We start from the raw sequence: 27613 nt of genomic DNA, 5'->3' as shown, positions 1-27613 counted from the left end.
GGAGGGAAAGATGATATGGAGACTGGGGGTCCTGGTGGAATCCCATTTGCTCTCTGGGGAAAACTTTGTTTCTTTATATGCTGTTGTTTTTGCTATTTTATTTCTCATCAACAAATGACAACCAAGTCCATTAAGGGCATAGCAATAAGACTGCTACCTGGTCAGACAGTGGGGCTGGCTGTTCAGGATGCAAAAATATTGGGAGTGCTGAGGTGGCAGAGGCCAGATGACCTTTATGTGAAGAGTGGGGGTGGTTGTTGCTGGGGTGGGGGTTCCTTGAGTAAGTCAGTCCCAAATGAACCTCTGAGTTGCTGTGAAAATGTTGCTCTTTTAGGCTATATGTAAGTTGAAAGTAATGCTTTACAGTATTGACTCTGGACTTTGTCTCTTTGTTTTCAATGAGTACTGTGCTATAATATTCATATGCATTTTTCATTATTTCTTATGCCACTCACCCATGTAATTGTGGGAGAGAAAACTCCATAATCTAAAAGTCCACAGAATACTGTCATTTTCCTAGCATCCGAATAAGAGCCCATAGTGTCTCTATCCATTTGAGGGAAGAATGGGTTTAAACAAATGTCTCAATTTAAAAGGAGGAGGGAGAGCTCTGGGAAGGTAAACTTGCATTTGAAGCTTTAACCTGGGTTTTTGTCAGACTTACTTATACTTCAGGTAGAGCTGGCCAGCTGAGATGAGAGCTGGCCTGCCTGTAGACCAGGTGACAGTGACCGACAGGAAGAGAAGGAATAGAGAGAAGGTCCATACTCATTTTGAGTTCCAGTGCTATGTTCACATGACTTTGCTTGCTTCTAAATCGCACTCTTCCAATTAAACTGGAGAGACTATCAAAAGTGCATGTTCAAAACGGTTACATACCCTGGAGTTTTGGACTTGCCTGAGCCTTCTTCATACGGCTCTGTGATTCTCTTTTGTATGTGTGAATGTTCTTTGAGATGCACCATGGGCGGTAGAGCAGGAGGAAAGGGTGGGAGGGCCAGGGGCACAGTATTGGGGAATTGAAGAGTTAGTGGCCAAAACAGGTGATCTTGCCTGTGATCTCTCAACTGTTCCTAACAGCTTCAATGCATCTCATAGGTCCATCAAAATGCCACTGCACTTTGCCTGAACATGGCGTACTATGTGCAGTTATTAGACAGCAGAGCCATCTTGGATCCTGTGCACAGGGAAGTATTAAAGTCAGGGTTGGCCAACAGTTTGGTAGGTAATGCCAACAAGCAAATGAAGACTGGGACCTGGCTTGAACATCATTCATTAGGTAACCTTGAGAATAACTAACTACCCTTGATCTGATTCCTCATCTGTGAGGTGGGGTTATATGCCTGCCATCAAACCTCATAGGGATGTTATGAAGCTAGAGTAAGCTTACAATCATAAAGCTATTCATAAAAGTGAAATACTATTGCAAACTTACAGTAATAATTTCATTTCCAGGTACATTAGGACAGCAGTAATCCTTGACACTATTCCTTCCTTCCTCTTTACCTCCCACCTTGTTTCCTTTGCAGTCTTATATTTTCATTACTGAATGGATCAGACTATTGAAATTCCCATAAGAATAGAAGAAATTTCTCCCAATGGAATAGACCAATGGTTGTTTAGAAATAATACCTAGCACAGGTATTAACAAACATACTTACATATGTTTGTTAGATTTACTGTAAATCATTGAACCTAATGTTTTGTTGGTGTCTGGAATACAACGAGTTTGTTAGCAAATAATTATGTCACTTTTCTGCCCAAGAGCTTCCCTTTATAGGTAAGGAACATAAGGCTGACTATCCTAACTTCCCTTTAAAAAATTCTATAAGAGTTATTCAAACTATTTTCCTATTTATTTATATTCTCAGCCTGTATCACTTCTTAGAATTTCTAGTTCTGGCTTTCATTTAGCCTTTTTTTTTTTCTTTGTCCTGAAAAAGCTACTTCATGCTTCTGTGAAAGACAATGAGCCAAGTATTCCTGGGATTATTGAATGGGTATAACATTGTTCTACCCAGATTCTTATATTTCATAGATTTGCTACCATGGTTCTCCAAGTCCTTGACTTTCCCTACTGAGGGATCCTAATCTTTTTAGTCTGTTTTCATACAGAAGCTCCTATTTCTCCTTTACTGAAGAGCCAATTGCCACTTTGGTAAAGTGTTTCATCACCTTACAATTATCACAGAAACTACAGTTTCTCTCTGCAGAGCTCACAATGTGTTAAATTAGACAGATGATGTATCATCATGGGCCATGGGGTTAGAGACACACCCGGATGAAAACACGATTTAAAAGAAGGAATGAGGCTTGATTTATCCCCAGAGCTTCCTTATTCCAAATAGAAGATACTCCTCAGGTTTGTCAGTTTGTAGTGATGTCATCTTATGTCTTGACATTCACTAGGGCACATGATTGCCAAGGTCTGTGGTGCCTTTGAACTTGTACAAATATTTCCACTTCAGTGATGGTGACTCAGAAGCCACTCTTCACAGCTCTCTGTTCTCCGGATGGCAGAGTATTCATGTTTCGTGGATGAGCCCTGGATAGTGAATGATATGGCAAAACGTTTTCTCTCTTTCTTCTCTTTTTGTCTCTTTCTCTCCCTGCAGTCCCCAATGCCTCTTCCTCTCAAAATAGTTATGGAGTTATAAAGTACTTCTTTCTTTCCTTCTTCTTTTTACCTAGGCTGATGTTGATAACTCTTCTAAATTTAACATTTCCTGTTGCACACAAAATATTATACATTTTTCTGAGTGCATGTTCCCTAAGAACAAGGACTATGTCTACTCTATTGTGCCTCTAACTCTGTCTTCCTATGTCCTACTCACCAATGATGATAAAGAGAAAGTCATACATACTACTGACTGTAGGCTCTCTCAAGTCAAAGATCATCCAACTGATCAAGTGACCATAGGATAGATTAAAAGCTGAAGTAAATATTTAGAAGTAGGCATTTGGGGTAAATGAGAATCAGGTACAAGCAACTTGGAAGGTAGTTTATAGCTACCAGTACCCCCACTCTACCTCCACCTATTATCCACTTGGGGCACTGTTATGGAAAGAATCTGTGCTGACTTTGGAATGCTGGGTCGGTTCACCCCTTACCTGAAACTCTCCTCCTCAGTCAGCTCTGTATCCCAAGGAAAGTGATTTGGCTGGATGCTTAAAGAAGAAATCCCTTCTAGAACTTTTAGACTATAGTGCTTTGGATTATCCATATCACCAAGTTCCTCTTTCATTACAAACCATTGAAAGTGGTTAATTTAAGAGAAAATCATTTTTCCTGGCCTTTAACACAACATTTATTTAATAGTCACAAGTAGCAAAAGCCTATTTAAGCATTTGACTTGTTCAAAAGTCTCCAGTACAGAATGATGTCAGAAGCGAATACGGATGGCATTAGGCAAATTTGTGACAATGTTATCATGAATCTTTTTCTCATGTTTCTTGTCATTGCTTTCTTGTCACTGTTCTAGTAGATGTATGACTTAACAAGCAATTGGTCACATTGTACTATCAAGTAGACTTGATAGAGTACCTTATCGTTTTAAGAGATGCATTTTTATCCCATCACGTGAGTCAGAATGATTTTCCAAAGCTTGTGTGACTTTGTGAACAAATTTATCTAAGATTAGGAAGGGCTGACCAGGCATATGGGCTGTGTGCTCACATGGTTACATAGCTACATGTCAGGACAGATCATCTGAGTTACAGTTGTTAAACCCAGGCATAGGACTTTTGATTCAAACTGTGATACCTTGACAGCTTATGAAGTAGCTCAGATTATTTATCAATAATTCTATAATACTAAACTCTTTCAGAGGCTGTGCCATCATGTACAAATATGTTCATTAATTAAACAAATATTTCACATCAAATTAGAATGTGCCAAGAAGTATCCCAGGTGCTGGAGTTAGGGTGGCTGAACGAAATAGACACTGTCCTGGCCCTTTTAGGCCCTTACTGTCTAGAAGAGAAGACAGACATAATTAATAGTTGGTGTGCAACCAAAGGGAAAAACTACACAATCTCTACTGACTAAATTCCAACCTTTCTTTTCCCAAGTAAATTAATTCAACTGAATTCCACTCTTGGTCATCATTTTACCTCATTTCTCATGGCTCCTTCTCACTGGGTCTAGGGCAAAGTCCAAGTGGCTGTCAGGAGCCTCGCCGAGCCTTGAGCCCTAGTTTTCCACAAAAAATGTGCTGTCCACCCTTGCCACCTTTTTCCCCTCTGCTCTGGAAAGCTTTCTGAGATGCAGAAGGCTTTAGTATCTACTCTCATCAAAGAAACTTCATGTGTGTGTGTGAAACTGAGGAATTAGTTATTATGTCTTACACAGAGAGTGGAAAGCTTAGAGATTATCCATACAACTTTGTATTCCAAATTCATGCTCCTCAACTGTCCAGCTGAGGCCAAAGTACCTACATCCCCAAGCTCTGAGGGTTTCTTAGCAGATTGGTTTGGGGGTCAGACCCAGGAATGTTAAGAGAGATTTTGTAGCTTGGGCCATCTGCATGGTGTCAGATGAGTGACCAGAATTGCCCTCTCCTGAGTATTTGTCACCATTTGGCATGATTAACTCTGAAGTTTCCTGTAGTTCTCATTTCCATCACAGCTGCTGCATGGAACTGATAAATGTGTGCTCGGGGTGTGAGGAGGGAGTCGGGGGAAGGAATGGAATTTCTGTGGTTTTGTTTTTGGTTGGTTTTGCTTTTTTCATACTTAGAAGAAACACATGATAGAAAATAGGTCATGTTTAGCAGATCTTGCTGGTAGACCTAGAAGGCAGTGGCCTTTGATATTCATCTAAGTAGATGATAAGCAGTGACTTCTAACATTACTAGTTTGTATGCCTGATTGACAAATAAAATTTTTGGCATAGATTTACTGCACCACAGAAGAACAAAAACCATTTGTCTTTTGGTAAGATGTGTTTTGCCACTGCTTAGAGCAAGCACATACCCTAGGCTGCATCTTCAGTATGGAGTGAGTTGTTTGGTGGTAAAGATCATTTCAGCATCTTGGGCCAAGGCAATGTCTTCATGACCTGCAATGTGCTGTTAGGTCAGTCAGTTCAAGAAGAAAAATAGAAACCAATCTTTGTACAGAATGGACTATTGGATCTGATAACCTCTTGTAAATAGCTTCTTGGTTTCCACCATGCCCCACTGGGTGGACTGAATGCAGAATGTGAAGCATTCAAACCATGTCTTCAGTCCTCTCTTGCTTCTCCTGCTTATGCTTGGTTCCATTCTACTGGTGTTCTGGCTCCAATCCCTCATTATTGTGTAGTTTCTTGACTGTACAAGGATCAGTTCCACCCCACAGCTTGGTTTGACATTCCTGCTCAGTGTTCAATAGAAGTACAGTGTATTGAGCACTTGTTCCACATCAGATCCCGTATAGGCCCTTTCCACACACTATCTCATCCACTAGTAGAGAGGTACTATCTCTATTTGTCAGATTTTTAAAATGTTACAAAAATTTTACAAATGTATTATGTCTAAAACAGAACTCTTACCCCCTCCCCACAATAAATCACATCTTCCTTATCCACCTTGCTGTCAACCAGATCATCAGAGTTATCTTTGACTCTTCTCTGTCCCTCATCCCCACATCTAATCCATCAACAAGTATTGTCAGCTCCACCTGTAAAATCAATCTCAAGTCTGACCATTTCTTATGAACTCCATTTTCATTCCTTAAATTTAAGAAAGACTTTCCATTGGTATTTCCTTTCCTGAATACTCTTCTCTCAGAATTTCCCCTGGCTCACTCCATCTTTTCATTAACAGCACCTCCTTGGAGAGCTTTCCTCCTCCACCTTATTCCCCCTTTTTCACTCTCTCTTTAACATGCTTAGTTATTTTTATGTTAGCTTTCAGTTTTCTTATTTTTTCTTAGTACTTACTCTACTATGTTTCTCCATTTACTGTATTCTATCTACCCTGGTAAAATTCAAGGTTCGTAAATTCAAGGAATTTAACTTTCTTACTACCTAGGACAAGGCCTAACACAGAGAAGATGCTTGATAATACTTATGAATGAGTAAGTAAACAGACAAGGAAACACAAGCCAGCGGAGACCTAATAACTTGACCAAGGTTATAAGGTTAGTAAGTGGTGGATCCAGGACAGAAGCTGTTGTCAGTGTATCCCTTAATTGCTTAATTATTTCATTCTCTTTGTCTCCCCATCAAATCTCCCTTTCATTCTCATTTATCTGTTCTGGTTTCTCAAGAAGTCCAATGACTAACTCAGTTCTTCCTAAGTAAATGCCTTACTTCTTATAAGACTGTAGACTTCTTTAAGAGGATACCTGAGGATGTTATTTGGTTACTCAAAAGAATAAGTCTCTAATTCCAATGAGAATTCAAATCACTGAGGAAGAAGATTTGGGGAGATATTTTAGAAGGCTGTGAGGCCAGGGGCCACTGAAATAATGAAGAACATTCTTTCCTAAATTCCCACCAGAAAAGTGGATCCATGTCTGCGAAGCCTGGACTAGTTGTCATCATCCATTCATACATGCATCAAAACATACAGTTGACAAAGATGTTTCATACATATTATCTTTTAGCTGTTCTTCTAATAACCTTTAAAGTTAGCAGATGAGATTTCCTTATCCCCACTTTATGAAAGAAGAAACAGTCTCAGAATGACTAATCCAAGGAAACCTGGCCAGTATATGGCTACACAGGAGATTACACCTGTGTCTTCTGAGTTCTAGTCAGAAGGTATCTACTCACTGTACTGTGACAGAATTTCATTTTCATGTTGTCCTTTTGACAGTGGGGACCACAGAGATATGGAAGTATATATTAACAATAGGGAACAACTATGAAGTGGGGCTAAGGAGATGGGGGAGAATCATCTTTTTATTCAAAATAGAACAATTTTATTATTGACCAGAATGCTGGGGCTAAGGCTTTTTAAAAAGTCTAAAAACAAATCTTTTTATACTTCAAGATGTCTGATACTTTGTCCCAGTCCTGTTCATCTCCCGCCAACTTCCTGCTGCATCTACCACTCTCCTATTCCATCCCTGAACCTTTCTTTTCTCCCTCTTTCCTGTCTATTCTTCCCTCCCTAGCTTTATTCTCATCCTCACTTCCTTCCTTCTTTTTTAAATTGTCAGACTAAGGAGAAAAGTAGAAACATTTTTCCTGGCTCAAAATTCTTGCATCTCATTCCCTAGAGAATGATGCCAAGGGCTTCCTTTACCTATTCTATAAAGTCTTAACTAAAGGGAAATAGTTTTATTCCCTCCATAATAGCAATAAAAGCTTCAATTTTATTGATCATCATCTACCGTATGGCACACAGTGGGATGATGGCTTGCTACTTATTGTGTCATTCAAATCTTAAAACATAGTAGAAGGTGTTATGCCCATTTTACAATGAGAAAACTAAATTATTTTTCCAAGGCACATAGCTAGTAAGTAATGAAAACTGGGTTATAAACCCATGGATAGCTCCAAACTTATTTTGACCACTCTATCAGGTCTTAAAGCTACATACGTATATATCTCCCCATCTATGGCAGGCATTGCTAATCATTCATAATAGCTTTACTATTGAGTCCCAAATCCTTCGTAATTCAGCCCTCCAAGACATCACTAACACTCATTAAAAGTTGGCATGGAGATAAACTATTGGCCTTTGCTGTATTGTTTTATATCTTCAAAACTGACCTGATCTTTTGGGCTAAAGATCTCATAATTTTGTTTTGGGTTTATTTTCTGGTTTGTTTGTTTGTTTTAGCAGCTGTCACAGTCCCAGTGTTTCAAGAACAGGTCCAGGGACATCTCCAAGGATACTCTCCTTCATCTGGAGACCAAACCTCTGCTTCCTATTTTTAAAGGTCTGTGAGGTGTCCAGGAACCACCACCTTAAGCAGACCACTTAGGGTTCATGGGTTGAAACTCCAGGCTATTAAGCAATCATTGATATGGCTAATTTGGTACAAACATCTTCGTAAAAAGAGCTATAATACATAAGATTTTTGATGCTACATCCAATGATGCTGTGTAATAAAGCAGCAAGTTTGGGTTAATAGATTACAAAAGGAAGAAACAGATGATCAAGTGTGTTTGGCTCATTTCAAAGTGATGGCACATCAGAGCAAGGCACAAATGAAATGTTTTGCACTTGATAACTTCAAAATGAGCAGCTTCACCTTTTTTTCCATTTTTTTACTTCTGAAAAGTTTGCCAGGATCAGCAGTTATTGCCTCCACATTTTAGCATAATATCTCAAGGTCCTAAGGGGCTCGGGAAGAAGGAGGATGTAAGAAACTCATCACTAATGGTATCTGAAAGTTTATGAAGAGTTTTACTCACTTAATGGGGGGAAGCAGATGAGAAAAAGCTAAGTGAGGCAGTAACAAGAATTTGGGTTACTATGACTGGCATCTTTGGAAAGAGATGCTCAGCCCAGTCCATAGTGAAAAGTGCCATCCAGTTGGCACTCTCTAGCTTTCATCTGTAGGTCTACCATGGAGATGTGGGCATTGTTCTGGGCTCCCGTCACTTAGTCTCAGTCCAGCTCTGCCACATATTTGCTGTGCAACCTTCTACAAGTGACTCAAATTCTCTGATTCTCAGAAACCTCATCTGTAAGGGTTCATCTTAATCCTCTTTGGAAATCAGAATCATCAGGAGAAGTTTTAAAAATACAGGTGTCTGCAGCACACTCTGTGAGTTGTGCATTCAAGCAATGTGGGAAGGAGCTCAAGGAAGCATCAATATTTTTGCAAAAGTCCTCGGGAGAAACCAAATCACTGGATTGGGTAATCTCTAAGATTCCTTGTGGCTTTGACCAACTTCATGTGTGTGAGGTTCCAAGCAGATTACAGGATTCATCAGTGGGATGGCGGACCCAGCTTCCATGAACACAGAAAGTCCTCTTATGTCCTATGGGTTTGGCGAGAAAGCCCAGAGCTGCTAGTTCTTGGGAAAGAGCATAACATGGAGCAGCCTTCTCCTTGGCGAGAGTTTGCAGTGTTTGCCTGGCTGTCAGCATCAAGTGGGTGCTCAAAGTGTTAGAAAGTCAGTGAAAGTGAGCTGGTAATTAGCTGAGCGGAGGCACAAGCAGAGGTCGTTTCAAACATTTCATGATAGCAGCAGCTTCCTCTTCTCTCTGCAGTAGCAAAGCCTTGTTGTGGCTTGAGGTTTTTTCCTCCCCACTAGTCCTAACAACAAAAAGGAACTTCTCAAGGAAACTCTAAACTGGAATTCAAAAGGAACAATAGAATTGGATTTGATTTGTTTAATTCAGAAATCAAGGTCACTAGAAAGTACTACAGCTCTTATTTGTGTGGTTTGGATTTTTTTTTTTTTTTTTTGGCAACATCTTTCTTTTCATTTGATGGTCCTGTCATCCCCAGAACTGTGTATGTTACTGATCCTGCCTGTATTCAAAGCTGTTATTAAGTGGAGTCTTTTAGATTTTAGAGAAATGATAATGGCTCCAAAGATGACAGAAAGTGGCAGCTGGTGACAAAAAAAAACCCTTGATAAGACGACAACAGTAAATCAAACTACCGCCACTTTTTCGTTTCATGTTTGTTAATACCACCTCGCCTTTTGAAGTTTAAAGCAAGGTTCAAAAAAGCCAGGTGCTGAATCATAATATTAAAGCAAGGAAGGAGCTCCATGAAAGCGAGGAGATCTGAGGGGGGGAGGCAACAAACACAGCTTTCAACTGCCTTTTGTCGGCCTTTCTGCAGATGTCACCAGTGGTTATCCCAGCAGAGGGTTCGGCTTGTAGCAGCGCCTCTGGCTGATTCCCGCGCTGCGTTTCAAGTGTCAATCAAAAAGGAAGGACGCAGCTTAGGTCCTGGTCATTGTCCTGTGAAAAGAGCCAAGCATTTAACATTGATTTAGCTCCCTCAATATACAAAGATAGAGCCAGCTTTGTGCATCGAAAAGGGCCTTTGGCAAGGTTGCTTGTAGAGCAATTCCATCGCATCCGATGCGCCTTGGTTTAGCTGTCATACTGCGGTGTCTGGAGCCCTCTGAAAAGTTATTCAGGACTGAGTGAGCAAATTAAAAGGAAATAACACGTTCCCCAAAAGAGTGGGGCTGCTTGTGGAACAGGCCTGTTCATACCTCTTGGTCTTGAAAAGCATTTTAAATAATGGTAATAACAATAGTCCAGCGCTTCGGAAATGGTGAGTTACAGCCAGCTAGGAAGAAAGCCAGAGGAGGCCTGAGAACTCTGGGGGCAACTTGGGGTACAACATTTATTCCTCCAACTTCACTCCAGCCTGTTTGCGTCCCATGTGACCTTCAGGGCTGCAAGTTTAGACCAGTTGCTGTTGTGCCTTACCTTTATTTATGTTCCCATTTCCTGTGAGCAGCCACTTGTTTGGCCAAATTTAGGGTGGAAAAATGATTATAGCACAATTTGACTTTGATGAAATGACCTCGTTGCTTTTGTGCATGTCCTTCTTTTTCTCCTCCTTCTTCCTCTTCTCCGTTTCTCTTTCTCCTCCTGCTCCTCCCTCTCTTCTTCCTCCTCTTCTTCATTCTTCTTGTTGTCTTTGTTTTCCTACACAAATTCAATTAAAAATTAGAGCTTGGCTAGTCTTTTTTACTTTTTAACTGCTTGCTTTGGAGCTATGTGGACACTATGTGTCCCAAGTAATGTTCTACTTCTCACTTTCCAAGCCTTTTCTTCCTCACCACAAAATAGTCAAGTTCCCTGGAATGGTGTTTACCAGGGCAGGTTGAGGATTCTTGGTGGTTGACCCAGGTTAATAGAGGCAACTGATGCTCCCTGAATGCCTGTGGACTGTCCTTCATTTCCCAGTTTTCTTTGCAGTTGATCTGAAGTCTTGGGATGAGTTTGAGCTCATGGGAATGTGAACAAATTCTTGCATCTCTACATCTGCTTTGAGGTGTTAAAAATCAGTGTGCCTAGTCCATCCTTTCTGCTCCTTCAGGGGCTGTGTGTTGAGACGATGGAGCCCCAAGATAGAAGCAACTTCTATCCCTGAGTGAAGTCAAGCTGCCCTGGACTTTGCATGAGCAAGAAATAAACCTTTGTTGTGTTAAACCATTGAACTCGAGTCTCACCCATCATGTTTGATATACCCAATTTAGCTAGAAATATCTTGATAAGGCACTCCTCAAAAAGGGGTGGTTCTAAAATTTTAGTCAGCTATAGAGTTTTTTCCAACAGCTGTTCTAACCTGTGTAAATATAGCAAGGTGATAAATGGAAACACAAGAACACAAAAATGGTTCATTTTCCATTTGCTGATGTTCTGAGTCCTCAACAATGATTTGGCTGCCACAATGAACCACCCCTTCTTCTATGCCCACCCATATCCCCAGTTCCTTTGCCAAATTGTCCTTTAGTTGCATCTGCCTGACCACACCTCAACTAAGAATTAACCAAATCATCTGCCTGTCTTGCTCTTGAACCCAGAATAGGGAGTGTGACTTATAGGAAATAAATTAGCCTTGCTGATGAGTGCCACTATTGAGTTTGGGTCTCCAGTCTCAGCTGTCCCTCAACAACAATTGGCAATTCCATCACATGTCCTTAATTGGTTTCTTCCCATTCTCTTAACGGATCATATTACTTGCAAATTCACCGGGGAAAAAATGAGGCTAAATGATATGATTTCCCTAAAATTTCCATTCATACTCCACAAGCTTTTCTGTGTCTTTCTCCCTTGTCTCAAAGGAGTCTTCCTTTCATCCAAGGATGGTCCACACACCGGCCTTCTGGATCCCATCTCCTACGGCTTTGCTCTGTTAATTTCCCCTCTTATCCCTGGAGTTTCCATCTTCTATGGCTTCATCTTCCCAGCACATAAATGAGCTCCCTCTGTAGGCTTCAAATAAAGTGATCCACACTCATATTTTCCTTTTTCTCATTCCCCAGCTATTACTTGATCCAAAATGATCTGCCTTTTATCTTTTCTGTTTAAACTGCTCTGACAAAGGAAATTTATAACCAATGACCTTTATGTTATTGTGATAGGAACAGTCAGCGCTTCATATTGCCTCCACCTGTCTGCACTATTGGTTTCCATGATTTGCCATTCTTCTCTGACTTCTCTTTGTCATTCTAGGTTGAGATTATTTTTTGTTTGTTTGTTTGTTTTTGTTGAGACAGAATCTCGCTCTGTCACCCAGATTGGAGTGCAGTGGTATGATCTTGATTCACTGAAATCTCCCCCTTCTGGGTTCAAGTGATTTTCATGCCTCAGCCTCTGGAGTAGCTGGGACTACAGGTGCACACTACCACATGCAGATAATTTTTGTATTTTTAGTAGAAATGGATTTCACCATGTTAGCCAGGCTGGTCTCAAACTCCTGGCCTCAACTGATCTGTCTGCCTCAACCTCCCAAAGTGTTGGGGTTACAGGCATGCTCCACTGAGCCCTGCTGTCACTTCCTAGATTCTCATTCCTTTGAACCTCATCCCTCCCTGAAATGCCATCTCTCAGGTTTCAACTAGAGCCTTCTTCTTTTCCAACTCATGGTTTTCAAATAGCCTTCATGGTGCTGCTTGGAATAAAGGAAAGGACTGGATTCAAAAACTCAAAATAGCCTATAAGACGAGGAATCTTCTTGGCCCGGATTATGGCTCTGTAACAGAGTACCAGTTCCCCTAATATAATCAGGTTGTAAAGTTTTGTACGTAGATATGACTCAAATTGCACCCAGGACTGGATCTCCTATTTGGGTGGCATTAGGCCTCTGCACAGAGCTCCTATAGATGAAGATTCTTAGGCTCCTGTCCCCACCTTGTGCTGTCTAGTGATTACAGGAGTAGAGCTGAGGGAAGAGGGGCAGTTGGGCAACTGGCTGCTGTATTTTGCCCCAGCATAATTTGGCAATGAGCTTGTTCACCCGTGAACTTGTGGACTCACGTACCTACCAGGAGGTTAAGCCTCAGGCAATTCCATGAGAGATAAAACTATATACCTTCTTTGGCTTTGCTCCAGAAGAGGATTTCCAGATACCATCTTACTTGATTCTTCTTTCTGCATTACATGTTTCCTTCTGAAAAATTCTTTACTGCCTCTCAATGATAATTAACATTAGTTAGTAATTTTTCATGTAAATGTTTTACTTCTTTTGACCCTAGACTCCCTGAAATAGGGAGCATGTTCTGTCTTCCTTCTAACCCTTACATCCCCATTCCTTTGCACCCATGTAGACAAGTACTCAGACTCACACTAACAAAGACATCATAGGACACAGGGAGACTCTCCTCCTCAATCTTCTTCCTTCTTACTATAGACATTTAACATTTTACTGTAAAGGTGATCTGATGTCTCTATACTTGAGAAAAAGAAAGCACGTTGGTCCCATCAGAAGCTAAACTTATCTGTGCATCTCCATGCGGCAACTAGTTCCACCCTTTTGACTAAACTTGCTGGTCAGTCTGGTATACCAAGTCATCAACTTGAACTAACTAGTTCTCATGGTCCAAATGGTGACATTGGATCCACACTCAGATCCACGTTGATGTTGCGACTTACTCCCAGCTTCCTAGCCATGATGCAACTCCACTTTGGATCTTATGTTATGATTCATTTTCAGCCATCGGTCAAGTTTTTAAACCACGACAGGCAACAAAGACACAAAGTCTGCAATCTGGGAAAGGTGAAATCACAGAGCATTAAAAGAAAAAGAAAGAAAACTGCCACTAATCCATGAGTAAGCTAAAGCAAATGTCATATGACATGTGACTTTGTTTACCATCGCTGGGTGTGTCATCCCTGAGAACCAGGAGCTAGACAGGCAGGAGGGTGAAGGAGACTTGTTCAGAGATATGAGTCATCTACATACTGAGTTTATTAAAGATTTAAGGGGCCCTTTGGGTCTTTCCATCCAAAGACTATTGTTTTTCCTCCAGGTGTTCTGTTGCTATGCCTCCTTATGGCACTCAGGGCCATGAACATAATGAGTTTGATTGAACCTCATCTCTGGCCTAGTTACAAGTTCTTATCCTTTCATTGTGCTCCTGAAATGGGGAATATTTATTTATTTTTCAGCAGCAATTGATCATATCTCTACTTTTTCTTTTCTATACTTTTCTTTTAGATGCTCAGAATCCCTCAGGTGCTAGGAGTGAGGCCTCTAAAATCACAGAGAATGGTGGAACAAGAAGAGAATGGAGGTCACCACTCTCTTGGCCCTTCCAAACACCCAAATAAACATTGGTGCGCTTGGGAAAGTGTCGGGAGCCTCAGGAGCCCTTAACAAAGTGTCAGAGCTTCTGCAGAGTGAGAAGGGGCAGCCTGGCAGGGGTGCTCTGGCTGTGGGCATCTCAGAGACTAGTCACCAAATCTAATCCTGAGCATGGGGGTTTAGGATCCTTCGCTCGGGACAATGAACCCCTTGGTAAGAAGACACCAAGTCACAGGTTCTGCTTGTCCTTGTCCTGGTCGGCTTTTTTCTGGGCTGCACTTCTTGGATCTCACTGATTCCTGCTTGTTGTACTCACTTGGCTTCCCTAGTATGTGTGGGTCTTGTGCCCTTTTAGTTCATAGACAGTGAAGAAGTTTGTATTTACCTCTCACCTAAACAACCAGATGGAAAGTGAAAAAAAGAAAAAAAAAGGATCAGATCACATTGTTGTAGTCACGTATATTAAAAAAAAAAAAAAAAAAAGGTCTCCCATAAGCATCTTGATTCAATCCAATTTTTTGAGTCCCCTGAAAGGAAATTTATATGGAAGGGGAGAAGCCAAGTATGAAGAGAGGAGAAAGGAGATAAATACATTTTAGTACAAGTTACCGTAAGCTGTGTCCACATGTCCCAAGACCTGGCCTTGCAGTAAATCCTGTTTGAATTATTGCAATTCATCAGAGCACTCAAAATTGGTAGGAAAATCTGCATACCACTTGGCCTGGAATAAAATAGCCACCAGGGAAGTGGACAAATCAAATACTTTCATTCTTGTTCCATTTGGCCTTTGCTATATCAATATTTATTGAGGCAATCCTCTTGATAATTCCTGAAAACTCCTTCTACTTTCCACCTCTGAATATCAACTAAAAATGAAGACCATGAGGCTACACTGGCCCTCTGAGGGGAGAGGGCAGCTGTGGCATAATGTTATGATTGGGACTTCAGGTTCATACTGCCTGAGTACCCTGGCTGCAGCGCATACTAGCTGATTGGCCTTGGATTATCAACCACTGCCCACCTCATCTTCCTCAGCTGTGGAATAAAGATGGCAATAACAATAGCACCTGATTCAAGAAGTGGTGATGAGGATTAAGTTAGATAATGTACATAAAGCACTCGAAAGTCCCTAGCACATACCAAGTGGTCGATAAATATATAGCTATTACCATTATTTATGTTGGCTTTTAGAAAAAGTAGTCAATTTTTAATAGATGACTACTTCATTTGAAAATTAAAAATAGCCCACAAAAGATAAATACATGACACAAAAAAACTAATGCAGGATTGCTATACAGTCATACTTCATTTTATTGCACCTTGCTTTACTGAGCTTTGCAGATATTGCGGATTTGGGGGATTTTTCTTTTACAAATGAAGGTTTGTGGCAACCTTGCATTAAACAAGATTATTGATGCCATTTTTTATGTTATAATATTTCAAATATATTTATTATGGTGGTCTGTGGTCAGTGTTCTTTGATGTTACAATAGTAATTGTTTTGGGGTGCCACGAACCCACTCATAAGAGAGCAAACTTAATCGATAAGTGTGTGTGTTCTGACTGCTCCACTGACCAGCTGTTCTTCTATCTCTCCCCCTCCTTAGGCCTATTCCCTGAGAAACAACAATATTGAAATTAGGCCAATGAACAACCCTATAATGGCTTCTAAGTGTTGAAGTAAAAGGAAGAGTCAAACGTCTTTCGTTTTAAAACAAAAGCTAGAAATGATTAAGGTTAGTGGGGAAGGCATGTCAAACACCAAGACAGGCCAAAAGCTAGCCATCTCACACCAAACAGTTACCCCATTTGTGAATGCAAAGAAAAAGTTCTTCAGAGAGATTACAAGTGCTACTCCAGTGAACACAAGAATGATAAGAAAGCAAAACAGCCCTATTGCTGCTAGTGAGAAACTTTGAGTGGTCCACAGAGAAGATGAAACCAGTCACAACATTTCCTTAAGCCAAAGCCTAATCCAGAGAAAGATCCTAACCCTCTTTAATTCTATGAAAGCTGAGAGCCACTAGGAAGAAGCAGAAGAAAAATTAGAAGCTGGCAGAGGTTGGTTCATAAAGCGTAAGGAAAGAAGCCATCTCCAAAACATAAAGTACAGTATGAATCAGCAAGTGCTGATGTAAAAACTACAGCAAGTTATCCAGATCTAGCTATTGATGAAGGTGGCTACATTAAGCAACAGATTTTCAATGTGTATGACACAGCCTTCCATTGGAAAAGGATGCTTTCTAGGACTTTCATAGCTAGAGAGGAGAAGTCAATGCCTGGCTTCAAAGCTTCAAAGGCCATGCTGATTCTTTTGTTAGGAGCGAATGCAGCTGGTGACTTAAGTGGAAGCCAATGTTCACTGACCATTCTAAAAATTCTAGGGCACTTAAAAATGATGCTCAATCTGCTTTTCCTATGCTCTATCAATGAAACAGTAAAAGTGTGGATAACAGCACATTTGTTTACAGCCTGGTTTACTGACTGTTTTAAGCTCACTGTTGACACTTACTGATCAGAATAAAAGATTTCTTTCAAGATATTACTGCTCATTGACAATGCACATGGTCACCCAAGAGCTCTGGTGGAGACATGCAAGATGAATGTTGTCTTCATGTCAGCTAACACAACATCCATTCTGCAACCCATGGATCAAGGAGTAATTTTGACTTTCAAGTCTTATTATATAAGAAACACATTTTTATAAGGGTATAGCTGCCACAGATAGTGATTCCTCTGATGGGTCTGGGAAAAGTCCATTAAAAATGTTCTGGAAAGGATCCACCATTTTAGATGCCATTGAGAACACTTGTGATTCAGGAAATGAGGTGAAAATGTCCACATTAACAGGAGTTTGAAAGAAGTTGATTCAAACCCTCATGGATGACTTGATGAGTTGAGGACATTAGTGGAGGAATTAACTTCAGATGTGGTGGAAACAGCAAGAGAACTAGAATTAGAAGTGGAGCCTGAAGGTATGACTGAGTTGCTGCAATTTCATAATAACTTGAATGGAAGAGGAGTTGCTTCTTATGGGTGAGCAAAGAAAATGGTTTCTTGAGTTAGAATCTACTCCTGGTGAAGATGCTGTGAACACTGTGGAAATGATAAGAAAGGATTTAGAATATTCCATAAAGTTAGCTGATAAAGCAGCAGCAAGGTTTGAGAGAGATGGCTCTAATTTTTAAAGAAGTTTTACTGTGGGCAAAATGCTGTGGAACAGTGTCACATACTACAGAGAGACCTTTCATGAAAGGAAGAGTCATTCAATGCGGCAAACTTCATTGTTGTCTTGTTTTTAAAAATTGCCACTGTTGCCCCAATTTCCAGCAACCACCACCCTTGATCAGTCAGCAGCCATCAACATGGAAGCAAGACGCTCCACCAGCAAAAAGATTATGATGTGCTGAAGGCTCAAATGATCATTAGCATTTTTTAGCAATAAAGTATTTTAAAATTAAGGTGTTACATTTTTATTTAATTATAATGCTATCACACACTTGATAGTGTAGACATAACCTTTATATGCACCAGGAAACCAAACAATTGTGTGGCTTGCTTTATTGCAATATTGGCTTTATTGTGATGGTCTGGAACCAAATCCATGGTATCTCCAAGATATGTCTACATAAAATGTAGAAGTATAAAACATTTAGGGAAGAAAATTAAATTCACTTGTGATCTCCCTGCCCAACATAACTCATGTTAACATTAGACCACATGTTATTTGAGAAATATATATTTTACTATATATAAATTATGTATAAGTGTACATTCATATTTATAAATAGTTTGATGGTATACACAATAATACCTACATATCAACTTTTTATTTAATGGGGATTATACACAATATATTGTTGATTAGAAACTGCCCTTTTCATTTAAGGAAAGAGAGTGTGTGATGAAGAACCTCTGTGCCTCATGATTCACTTTCTCCCTCTCTTCTGTCAGGTCTCCACATCCCCTCGGAGACCTTCTCTGATCGCCCAGAATAAAACAGTACTCCATCCCCTTTCCTCCCCTGACCCTCCTTTGTTTCAGAAGAGGTGCTTCTATATGTTTGCCATCTTTATCCCCAGAGGACCATAAGCCTGAGTTGCCACGGCATCTCCCACACCTAGTGCGGGCTGCCTCCTGCTCATTGCTCAGTATATATTTGCAGAATGAGCATATATTTAATTCCAAATTATTTCTCTGTGGCACACATCTTTCTAGTAGCATTGGGATAGGTTTCTTTAATCATCAATTAAGGGGCTCTGAGGAAATGCAAACTAATTTCAATCTTTTTCCCAGGCAAAGCATAAAAGGGAAGGGGGCACTGCTAAGAAATACACACACGGACTATTCCACAGTTCACTGCACATGTCTTTTTAATATCTGCCATGGTGGAGTTCATTGTGCAATGTACATGAACTCTCTTACCTATGAAAAGGCAACTACTGTCTTTGTACTTCTGTTTTTACCTCTATTTCACCACTTGTTTGTGTCCACCCTGCATTTTTAGTTTTCTGTGTTCCTGTCTGTTCTGCCTTTACAATACACGTCTTTGGGGTAGGGCCCCAGGGGGTTCCTTCTGGATCTTTCCCATAGCTTTGCTTTTAGGAAGAGCTGACTAGAAGGGTGGATGAGGGATCATGTCAACCCTTTACTTTTTATTCTGAAATCACACTGAATCCATACCCAGATTGCAATCCCGAGGACTGGGAGCTGACATAGCTTGTTTACCTTCAGCCCTAAACTCTCCTGTCTCCAAATATGAAAGGGTCACTCTGTAACCAATTTACCACAACAGAGGTTATATTAATTATGGTTTTCTCATGATAACTTGCCGACTGGACAGTAAATTATTTCTAGAAGATGAGATCTTCATGTCCCCCAAACAGGGCAGGATAAACCCAGTGAGAAGGATTAGAAGCCCAAGAGGTTTGTGTCCAGAGAAAGAGGATATGAGTAAAGAAAATACATGGTGAGAGAAAGTGAGGAAAACCACACATACTCTGACAGGGTGGAGTGAGCAGTGGCTTAGAAATGCTTTACCCAAGAGATTCCCTAAGAGATGGACTTAGGGAATCATCTGTGGAAAGTTGCTGTGATGGTTAGTTTCTTTGTGTCCACTTGGATAGTCCTGTTGAACTCAGTTATTGAATCAAAACACAGTAACTGTTGCTGTGACGGTATTTTTAAAACGTGGTTAACACCTGCAATCAGCTGACCTTAAGTAAAAGAGATCACCCTCTATAATGTGGGTGGGTCTCATCCAATCAATGGAAGGCTTAATTGCAAAGACTAAGATTTCCCAAAGAAGAAGAAATTCCACCCCAGGTCTGCAACAGCAACTCCTGACTGCGCTGCCCACCTGGCAGCCCGCCTTGTGGATTTTAAACTTCCCAGTCACCACAAACATGTAAGACAATTTCCCATAAGAAATCATGTATATGATATATGGATACATATACATATACATACATAAAGAGAGCTGGATATCTATATATAATAGATATATAGATATATGATATCTATATATAATATCTATATTACATATCGATATATAGATATATAATAGATACAGATTTATATCTAACCGTTCTCCCTGCCCACAACCATCCAGCACTCAGAAACCACTCCATCTTCCCAAGAGGGGACAGTGGTGGGGGGTGCGTGGTGAGAAGGAAACCTCCATGGTCACCTCGCTGACAGTCTCCCATTCTCTCGCTCTAAAGGGCCTGAAACAGGGAAGTTTGGCTGCAACAGGGAAGATCCCCTTGAAAGAGACTGAGTGGTGTTTCAAACCACATCCAGCCGAATCAAATCAGGGTCTGCCGTCACCCTCTTCTGCATCCACCTCTGCCTGCGATGGCTCCCTGCCCCTGTAAAAGACATTATCTGCTTGAGAACAATCCTGGAGAGAGGCCGTACTGATGAGAGATATCTCATGGGAGGACTGAAGGAGCAAAGGCTTTGCAGAACATGGTCTTTAGAGGGGAAGTTGAGCGGTAGCAACAAAAGTTACCCATCGGCGAAAACAGCTGGGGAGCCATCTGTCCGGGAGAAGCCTCCTGCCCATTTCATTACCCTCCTTTCTGCATTTGTGAGAGAACTGGCCGCTGACGGCAGGCGGTTTATAGCAGAGGGAACAGAAGGAAACCAGTTGGCCCTTGGATAACCTTGGCCTCATTAGCATCGAACCAAAGCCCACTGCGCTATTGACTTCTAGTAAATATCCACCCATCAAGAAGATGTCCCGGAGCCCTGCCTCCGGGGTGTTCAGACACCAGACAGAGCCTTCTTGCTCCTCCATCCCCAGCTTTGTGATTCAGGAGCGGGTGCCTAACCATTCTCCCTGCCCATAACCATCCAGCACTCAGAAACCACTCCATCTTCCCGGGAGGGGACAGTGGTGGGGGGTGGGCGGTGGGAAGGAAAGCTCCATGGTCACCTCGCTGAAAATCTCCCATTCTCTCGCTCTAAAGGGCCAAACAAACCCTAGAAAGGCAGTTCAGCAAATGAAGTATACGCAATTATATTTCCAACTGCTTTGAAAACTTTTATTTTTCTACAGCAAATGACACATTATCTCTCTCGAGGTCAGGAAATAATGCAGTGGGAGTCTTGCGACATTGTGAGAGTTAATGTTTCTATTTGCCATTGTGTCCTGCGCAAAGAAAGGCGGCCGGTCACCTGGGGTTACCACAACACAGCGCGGAGATGGTGGAATCCACCAGAAGTGCTTTGATAATGTTGGACACTATTGTGCAGGCAATGGCTTCCTCCTTACCCACGCTGCATAATGGGCCTCTGAGTGCTAAGGAGATAAGCGATACTATCCTTGGAGTGTCAGAGGTAGGGCTCTCCAGAAGCTGCATTCATAATTTCCTCCAACTTAAGGACTTCGATTTTTTAATAGTAATTGAAACATATAATTCAATAGAAGTGTCACTCTAATATAATAATTGCCAAGGAAATTGAACCACAAAGAAGTACTATAAATGGCAATTTACCTTTATTAGTGTACGTGGAGCTGGTAATGTTTTCTCATCAAGAAAGCGACCCCCACCCCCGCCCAGATATCCTCCCTTTCCATCTTTTGAATGTTCATCATCATTCATGCTGCCCTCTTAAGCAATACCTTCGCTTCTTCTTAGATTTCCAGTCGGCATATTTGGCCCCTCTTAAAATGCTTATCATTGCAAAGTGTTCATATTAATTGCTCTGGTGAAAGCTTTACAATACAAACTTCAGCTAAACTCTTTATTGTCAAATGTCAGCTTCCTGACGTTCTACCTAGAACATTTGCTTTTGTGGTTATAAGTAATATAAAGGTGTTTTGTGTATTTAAAGAACTATGTAAGTATAAGTCGCTGTTATTGTGATTCTGCACATCTTTCTTAACATGAAACAATATTTACAGAGGATGTATTATACCACTGAACTAAGTCCGGGACCCAGCATAGAATAAAATAAGAAGCCATTTCCCTCTCCTTGGGAGGTGTTGCTTGGAGCCACCTGAATTACTAGTATCATTATTATTTCTGATTATTGATAGGCAGGGGAGCACTTCACCTCCTATTCCTGTGGAAATATACAACCTGCTGACTTCTTATCCCACCCCCATAATTACTGAGCCATTCTGTCATCTGTTTCCTACCCTGAATTCTGATCCGTGCTTATAACCACTCCTTCCCCTCTTTCCACTTACCTTCCTTGATTCACTTCTAGGACACATCTAGCAAGAGACTGACCCAAGACAGAATACCACTCGGGAGCTCAATGCCCTCACTCTTTCCTGGAAAGGGTCTTTATTCACAGAAATCCCAGGAACCTGGGGTAAACTTTAGGTTTACTTAGAGGAAAAAAAAAAAAAAACAAAGAAGAGAGAAGGAGACTAAGGAACAAAGAAAGAAGAACACAGAGAGGGAGGTAGCAGAAGAAAAGAAGGGAGAGAAACAGGAAGGAACACAAAGAGAGGCTGACATACACATCCTGGACAAAGCCTCTGGTGGGGAGTTAAGTGAGGAGAAGGTGAGATACAAGATGTGTGTCCATTAGGATTGTTACTATGTAACAGCTATATTTATGAAGACAAAAGATAGCAACAGAATTTACCACAGTGAAAGTAGATATGCTTGGTTGTCAGGATTATGAGTAGTATTTTCTTCGTCTTCTGGACTTCCTATTAGGCACTATCTTTATAATAGAAAAGTGAAAGAAATGAGATTTGAAAGGATGGCATAAATTGTCAAAAGCATCCCATTACAGGGTGAACAAATTAATCAAGTACAAAAAGGCTGGCCTCTGAAGTCACCCAGATTGAGTTGTCATGTCTACCTGGCAACTGCGTTCATTAACCCTACTGGTTTCCAGTCACCTCCATGGCTAAATGAGGGAGGGTCTTTCCACTACCTAGCTGGTTTGTTATGAGAATGAAAGGGACTTGTAATGGGCATAACATACCTTGTGACTCTCAAGTACTCAACAGGTGTGGGTCTCACTTCCTTCTGACCCAAGTATTCCTATTCATTCCTATGCACTCCAGTGGACCACTTCTACCTCAAAAACATGTAGAATAACAACCTGAGACAACATTACTTGTTTTAACATACATTTAAATATGCCATTAGGTAAATCATGACTGCTAAAATATTCTAACCACATACAATTAGTGTTGTAAAACACAATGGCTTGACAAGTTCCAGTATCTACAGGGGGTGGCTGAGTGCTCTGAAGTCCAGATGCTCACTGGACCAAGAATAAGGAGTCCCAAGCTTGAGTCCAAGTTGCTGCAAACATGTTGGGGAAGATACTTTGCTTCTCATGGCCTTAGTTTTCTCATCTGTAAAATGAGAGGAAATGGCCAGAATTAGGAATTTTAAAAATCCATTTAGCAGCACTTCCATGTTCAAAGTGAATCTTACCCAGAACAGAGATGCTCTGGTTGTGGCCGGGCAAGCGGTGGTAGCTGGTGACCTCCTCCCCACTTGGGGGCCCTGGATCCCCAGTGTTGGACCTCGAGACTCATCTGCAAGGCCACAGAGAGCAGTGCTGGAAGCCACAGATTTTTACACTCTCCAGAACCACTTAACAACTAACAGTCCACAATTTTACATATTTCTATTCTATTTTGTCAACACCTGGTCAGCTGGCATGACTATTTTACTTATTTTTTTTAAATCTTATCAATATATAACAACGCATATTATTGCTTTCATTTGGGGACACTTAAAAGCTTTTCTGCTCAGAATTGTGTGCTGCTGTCATTTTCTTTTTCTTCCTCCTTTTCTTGATTGGTTGTTTTTCTTTCTTTCATTCCTGCCCTTTTCCAAAAGGACTTCCCCTCTTGCTGACACTATGTGGAATTCCTCAATTTACCTCCCTGGATAGACTTGTGCATTTGAGAGTAAGGACTGGCAGGACAATTAGATTCTGCCTCCTTGTCATTTGGAATCTCCTCTCTCTCTCTCTCTCTCTCTCTCTCTCTCTCTCTCTCTCTCTCTCTCTCCAGGTGGAGTTTCTATTTCAGATTTCTATTTCTAGTACCTTCCTTCTTCCTCCAGACATCCTCTAAACTGGTCCAAAAGGACCATCAGAGCAGCCTTACCTTGAAGGCATCTTAAAAGCACAGATTCCTGGGTCTCCTCCCATACTATTGAATGAAAATCTCTAACGTTTGAGTTTAGGAAGTATGATAAAATTAGCTCCCAACGTGATTTTCACCTCCACTAAATTTCAAAAATGACCTTTCAAACCCCTTTCCCCAAATTCCTGTCCCCCATTTCTCCATCTCCCTCCTCTTAGCTTCCTTCCCCTCAGTTTTCATCCTAATTACCAGCTAACTGGTGGATGTTACTGCTACTTAAATGCACTCCCACTCTGGATCCCTAATCATGCCCATTGTGCTCCTCAAAGCTAAGTCAAGAATTGCTGCTTTTTTATTTCCCTCTCTCTATATATTGTAGAAGGAAGCAGGTCCCCGCTGCTTTTGTTGTCCCTACTTCTGGGCTGAGCTCCATTTGCTGGTGAACGGGGCTTATCTTCACTCTCCCCCTTTAAATACTGTAACATTCAGCATCCTTTCATGTCTGTGCTTTTAAAGTAAATCTTTGGACAATTAAAGATATGAAATGGCTAAATAGAGTTCTGCAGGCGTTGTTCTCTCCTTTTTAAAGGTTTAATCACACTTAATGGCTCTCTTCAAAACTTGAATTTTCCATTTTGGTGTTTTGACTCCATTGAAAGAGTTTACTAATATTCTTTCAAAAGTATTCTCTGCTCAAATGAGCTATTCAATAAAGTTTTGTGCCATGCTATAGGATTCATGCTAAATGGAAAATAATTTAAAGGGAGATCAGAGTTGGGGGTGCCATTCCTCTCTACAGGTTTTGTTAGCCAAACCATAATCATCAATATTGAGTCCATTAAAAGTTGGTGTGAAGGAACAGGAATTATTTGGATATAAGGAAGATTCTTTCAAATACAATTTCTATACCTCCTTTCCTCGAAGATAATTTCCTGTTCACCTTGTGATTCTATAAATAGGAGTTTGTGATAAATCCCCCTTCCTCCCTCCCTCCCTTCCTTTTCCCTTCTCCTCATTCTCTCTGTTTTTTTCTCCCTGAAAAATAGTGGACATAAGAGTAGGGGAGAGTAAAAGGAATCCATTTGATGAGCTGTCTGCCCTAGATTGTTTTAAACAGGTCGTCTTGACTCTTCCCAGTCTTGGTCCGACTGAAATACATCTTGCTCTTTACTGGCCAGCACCAGGAGTATAAAGCCGTGTGGACCCTGAGTCCGCTCTGGGTCATAATCACAGTCCAAATGAGAATTTGCCACATGAAAGGGAAATTTCATGGAAAATAAAAACCAATATTCCCTAAGAGAATCTTTATTAACCCCCAAACTCTGTGGTGGTTTCAGTGATACAGATAAATACCCGGCACTAATGAGATGTATAGGCTCAGATAAGGAAAAGTAAGGCCATGCCTATGACCAAACAGGGACACGCCTTTTCCCTACCTGCTGTCTGCTTGCCTTTACTCATTTTTCCTGCAAGTGACCTGTGAATGCTTGCAGCGTGACCAGTAGTGTACTAAGTGCCAGGACAAATGATGACCTGACCTTGAGAAGTTTCCCAATGTAGTTAATGGGAAGAACACAGATGACAACGATGTCTGACCCTGGCATCATCATTTACTAATCACGTGGCCTCTGGCCAGGCATCTACGTTCTCAGAGACTCAGTGTTTCTCTTCCATGAAGAGGGCTGCTGAAATCAAGTAGCATTTATGGTTTTCTGAAGGTATGTTATTACTTTGTTTATTTGTTATTATTATGTCTCCTCTCTTCTTCCCAATGTCAGCTCCCTTAGAGCAGGGACTTTGACTGGCTCTTCACCTCTGTACCCAAAGGGCCTAGACCAGCGACTGACATAGAGAGGTATTGAACAGAGAGCTGCTAAATGGGTGCACATGTTCTATAGGTAAAGAAGTCTTCATGAAGACTGAACTATTGACCTTGACCTGGGTTTGTAGGGTTGGTAGGATTTGCATAGGTCAGAGGAGGGGAAGAGTATTTAAAGAAGACAGCAGAAGATGGGGAGGAAATGGGGTTAAGGGGTAATGAGGATACTATAATGAGGTCAAATATACTGAAGACACCAGCCTGCTTTCAGGGGTAATGGCATATGCCCTGGGAAAAGTGGATTCAGACTAGATTTTGAAAGGCCTTAAGTGTCAGGATTAGCCAGTGGAGAGATAGTGAAGGGTTTTGACCAGGGTTGTTTGTTGAAGAAAGTTGTTTTTTCTGGCCCTGGGCAGAAGAAAGTAATGTTTTGGGAAGCTTAGTTGGGAAGTGATACATAAAGCTAAAGGTGGCAGAGAAATAAATTAGACGCAGAGTAACTGAGGCATCAGGTAACAAGGCCTAGATTAGAATCATCGGAGTGGGAATCTAAAAGGAGAGAGAATTGGGAGCACTTACAAAGCAAGGATCAATGGAACTAGATAGCTGAGGAGCTATGAAAAGGTGAAGGAGAAAAAAGCATTTAAAATATAAAAACCGGGGTTCTTGTAGAATTAATAGGAATAGGGGAATGGGGAGGGGAGGTCATTTTTGAGAGAAAATGCCATCTCCTTGGAGGTAACAGAGAAAGCCATGGGAGGAAATGAATTCTTTGACAAAAAGAAAGCAAAGGGGCGGTCCAACGGCATAGTGAAATTAAGAGTCAGTTAGGGGTGAGAGAAGGAGAGGAATAAGAGGTAGCAACAGAAGTAATCAGGGAGGTATAAGAATGACACATAATTACTATAGAAACTATGACAATAAAAATCCTTCTGAAGCATGAGGAAACAGTAAAATTAACTGCTGCAAAAGAGACAGCAAGGAAAATTAAAAATTAGAAAACGTACATCTGCCCACCAGGAGGTCATTGAGAAGAACAGGAAAAAGACTGAAACGTTTTCCTAAGTGGGAACTTAGGTCACAAGGTAATTTTACACGTTTTCAGCCTTTCTGTAAGAGCGCATGCTGGAAAAATCCTGTGTTCCCTTATCATCTCCAGTCCTCAAGGAGTGTCGCATGGGTAAGTCTTGCATGCCATGTGATGGCAGCCTCTTGATGACAAGCAGGTCAACAGAGTTACCGATTAATTTCACCCAAATACAAGAAGAGCAACTGACTTCCTGTCCCAGCACCTTCATCACCACTTTCTTCGTTTTGCCTTCTTCTGGGACCAAGATCTGACAAATTGCATATTTTTAAGACTCAGGGGAAAGAAAAGCTATAATAAAACGTTAAACAAGCCTTGGCCAAATGCTAGGGATTCTACAAATGCCATTTCATCCCCAGAAAGACATGTTGGGAAGTTGGATACTATTAGCTACAGATCTAGTCTAACACTTAAACTTACTAGGTTGCTGTCTACTTGCTAACATTATGGATTGAATTTTAAAATATCCCCACCTCCAACTACCACTAATCTGTCCATTTATGCTGAGAATTCCTGAAAAGGAAACAAAGCCATCAATCCACAGGTGGAGATCAAGCTTAAAATACAGAAACTCTACAGTGTCTTACCCCCATCATCACTTGGTTTAAATTAACGTGAAGAACAAATAACTTACGGTGAAGTACAAAAACCACAAAATGATATCATAAAAAGATTTTTTATAGTGTTTCTAAAAGTTGGTGATAGGGAATGGTTTCCAGTTTCTTAGTAGCAGCTGACTTCGGTTACTTACTCTGCTACAGGTGTGGGTTGGTGGAGGGGTGGAGGGGAGTAGTGGGGAGAGGGGCTGGTGAGGGTAGAAGGGGTAAGGACTTAGGAAAGGGGGAGGAGTGGCCTTATGTGCCTGAGGTTTATTTGCCTATTGAGTTGGGGGAAGTTTTGCAGTTCAACAAATATTATGTCTATGACAGGGCCTGTACTGGGGGCTAGAGATGCAGTCGTG

At 41.0% G+C, this 27613-nt stretch overlaps 1 protein-coding gene across 3 annotated transcripts in view; it reads left to right on the top strand.

Annotated features, from left to right (window-relative positions):
• The window catches only part of LOC141409959 (uncharacterized), a 248235-nt gene that overhangs the window by 210920 nt on the left and 9702 nt on the right, over positions 1–27613 (top strand). For 2 of the 3 annotated variants that reach the window (XM_074036432.1, XM_074036403.1), the window contains one exon: positions 15777–17619. The exons of the other annotated variant lie outside the window; for it this stretch is intronic. The gene's annotated coding sequence lies outside the window, so the exon portion shown is untranslated. Of the gene's footprint in view, positions 1–15776; positions 17620–27613 lie in introns of those variants that run through there. 3 annotated transcript variants of the gene reach the window in all.

This window comes from Macaca fascicularis, chromosome 1 (genome assembly GCF_037993035.2).
Source record: "Macaca fascicularis isolate 582-1 chromosome 1, T2T-MFA8v1.1".
Classification (NCBI taxonomy): domain Eukaryota; kingdom Metazoa; phylum Chordata; class Mammalia; order Primates; family Cercopithecidae; genus Macaca; species Macaca fascicularis.
This window is presented reverse-complemented; position numbering and strand designations above follow the sequence as displayed.